The sequence below is a fragment of the Aulonocara stuartgranti genome, assembly GCF_965226115.1.
Source record: "Aulonocara stuartgranti genome assembly, chromosome: 3".
Lineage (NCBI taxonomy): Eukaryota > Metazoa > Chordata > Actinopteri > Cichliformes > Cichlidae > Aulonocara > Aulonocara stuartgranti.
The window spans coordinates 50799626-50802965 of record NC_138941.1 but is presented as its reverse complement, the minus strand read 5'-3'; the positions used below and the strand labels follow the sequence as shown (position 1 = coordinate 50802965).

The following is a 3340-nucleotide window of genomic DNA, read 5'->3' as shown; positions in this document are numbered from 1 at the left end:
AAACTTTTTCCTCATAATAAATGCACTATTCATTTTATCTACAGAAAATTTGAATCTTCTGAATCTTTCTACACCTTCGTTATCATATGTTTCTATCAAGTAGCCATCGAATAACAAGAGCCTGTAGAGACAGGTGGATGTTCACATTGCAGCCAATTTGAGGAGAGTCGCAAGCTCTTTGGCTGATGGTTTGATACTCAAGGTGGGGCTCCTTCCATAAAACGTATGCACAATAAAGTTATTAAAAGTGGGCAAGAACTGATCCTCGTTTTTTTGCCACCACATTTGTGTGTTTTTTCCATTTGAAAAATTCGCTCTTTGATAACCTGTTTATAAACTCATAAAGAGCAATTTTTACAATCCAGTACAGAAGACTGCATATGGATCTAATCCAGCACACCTGAGGAGAGCAGAAGCAAATGTTGTTTAATGGAAAAAGGAATTAAAATGTTGTGTCTGCATGGTAAACAAGAAAACTCCAGAGCTGTGATACTTGCTCTTTCATAGGTGCATTTATTCTTTCATGTGGTACTTTGATTTTCCAAATTTTGGCAAAATTGATATTGTTCTTTTGTGTCATGCACATTGCCCATGAGAGGACCCCTGAGCTTGTACAGCTCTACAGTGACTTGACTGTCAGACACCACTGTCTTCTAAAGGCTGGTATATCATTTGGTACGAGATCTGGAAAACCCACTGTGATATAACTGGTGAGAAATGGTGAAAATAATGTACACTACAATAATGTGTTTTACCACACATGGCACATGACAATACAGTTGCAGGGGATTTGAAATGCACGTGTGGGGTTGTGTGTGGTCCTGTGATAAATGGTATAATTCCACTGTAATTATATGCAATTTCAATTCTTTTTTGAAATTGCATATAATTATATTTATCCACAAATACTTAATGGTAGGTACACTACAACAAAGGGATTATATTCATCTGCATGTAGCGTTTTCAGTGTGAGAATAGATAAAGGGATAGAAAGTCATTTTCTTACAGAGAACAAAGAAATTACTATACTGACATAACTTTTAAGTAATGTATAAGTAAGTTCACAGAAAATAAGAAAGATACATCATATCTTTTATATATCTAAATACTTATAGGATACACTTAATTTTACACATACTTCCCAGTTAAAATGACACAAATTGATGAAATACAATAATATTTGCAATACAACATAAAAATTACAGGTTTCATTTTCTCTTCATGCAGCTAAACCGACTCATCATTTTTAGGACAACAGAGACCATTTAAAACACATTTCACATGGGCAAGTTACAACAGAAACAGCACAGCATTTACTTCACTAATTATCTCATGATGAACAGCCAAGTAAACATCAACAGGCCTTTCAGATTGACCAAGAACGTAGTCTGTGCAGACGTTTTGCTTCTCCTTGTGATCACATGATGGTAATGTTTGGTCTGCAAGTTCACAGATGTTTGCACAGAACAGATAAAGTCAACATTTTTTGCATTATATTAACATGACAACCTTTTCCTCAATTCAATCTTTACTGAACAGTAAATTTTTATTATGTGTACATAGATTTCTAAGCCTTGCTGCATCAGTGGCCTCTTAATGACTTTAATTTAGGTTTCTAGTAAAGAGCCATTAGATTTATGAAACAACAATCAGGAGTTTCTGAAAGGACTCTGCTGCTCTTTATTAAACAGTTTGATTAAAAATTAGAACATGTAAGAAAGTAACATGAACAATTCAAAGAAAGTCTTCTTACATGCTGGATGCCAAAAGGACCCCCTGATGTCCCTCTGTGGGGCGATACTCCCACTAGGTTTATATCTGGGACTCTCCACCATTTGACCTTAGAACTGAAGAAGCTTCTCGGATGAGAGGTGAAACGTCTTCAAGTAACTTAAAGAAGTCCAGACGCTTTTCTTTGCAAGCTCCTTTGACTATGATGACCTGGATGACTGAGAACCTTCACAGACAAAAGGACATGTTCCACCACATGGAGAAACTACATACTACAGCAAGAATAAAGCTACAGCACTTTTTCTAATTGTTAACCCTCCTATCCTTCACTGCAAGCAATTCATGTTAGAATACTTACAGATTTAAGTACTGTTACAATCAATATGTACATCCTACTGAAACATTTTTTATGGCAAAGGTAAAAGTCGCAAGACCTTTTCATTCTGCCTGGTAGCTCCATCTTCATCATCCTTTGCCAAGTGTCCTTTGACCACTGTTACACCTGTCTCCCTCTCATTTACACACATGTATTCTTTCTTGCCTCTGATGGCAATTATTAAAGCTGAATTCTGTGAAGCCTGATCTCAAGCTTTCGAAGTTTGACCTAGCATTCAGCAGATTTGTTCAGATCCTCTGTGCTTCTCACCGTCTCCAAAAGGACACACAGTATGGGTTTGCTGATCCTTAATACGTTTGTGTTATGGATAAAAGACTTTCCATACTCCTCATATTTCAGCGGTTTAATAGTTGGTGAGATTGGGATTTTTCTTTTAGATGACAAAACCTAGCAAAAGAATGTCAACACTATGCACAATGACAGTGTTTAACTCCAGCATAGATAAGCTTATGCAAATTTAAGAATCTAATCTGAGTAAAACTTTCTACACTGATGACAAACGCTTTAATTCCATTATGAATAATCTGATGCTTTTTAAATATATTGACACAAGTAAAAACCTTTCAGCACTGACGATATAAAAACTATTTAACTTCAGTGTGGATTAGTTCATGATGTTTTAAAGTATCTATGCGACCGAAAGCCTTTCCACACTGACCACAGACAAATGGTTTAGTACCAGTGTGAATGAGTTTATGTTTTTTTAAAACCCAAATGTCAGGAAAAGCCTTTCCACAAAGATCACAGACAAATGGTTTAACACCAGTGTGGACGAGCTGATGAGTTTTTAAAACCCTCATGTAAGTAAAAGCCTTTCCACATTGACCACAGACAAATAGTTTAGTGCCATTGTGGACGAGCTGATGTTCTTTCAAGGAACTCCTGTGACTAAAAGAATTCCCACACTGATCACAGTTGAATGGTTTAACTCCAGTGTGGATGAGCTGATGTCTTTTTAAGGTGCCATTCTGAGAAAAACACTTTCCACACTGATCACAGCTGAATGCTTTGACTCTAGTGTGGGTGAGCTGATGTTTTTTTAAGTTGCCATTCTGATTAAAACACTTTCCACACTGATCACAACTGAATGCTTTAAATCCAGTGTGGATGAGCTGATGTTTTTTTAAGCTGCCATCCTGAGTAAAAAACTTTCCACACAGATCACAGCGAAATGCTTTAAATCCAGTGTGGGTGAGCTGATGTTTTTTTAAG

At 36.5% G+C, this 3340-nt stretch overlaps 1 long non-coding RNA gene across 1 annotated transcript in view; it reads right to left on the bottom strand.

Moving 5' to 3' along the window:
* Positions 1-277: 277 nt before the first annotated feature.
* The window catches only part of LOC309703811, a 20045-nt gene continuing 16982 nt past the window's right edge, over positions 278-3340 (bottom strand). The window contains exons 2-3 of the long non-coding RNA XR_014276039.1: positions 1754-3340; positions 278-1439 (exon numbers count right to left, since the gene is read on the bottom strand). The exon at positions 1754-3340 is cut by the window's right edge and continues 788 nt beyond it. This is a non-coding gene — a long non-coding RNA (uncharacterized lncRNA). The remainder of the gene's footprint in view (positions 1440-1753) is intronic.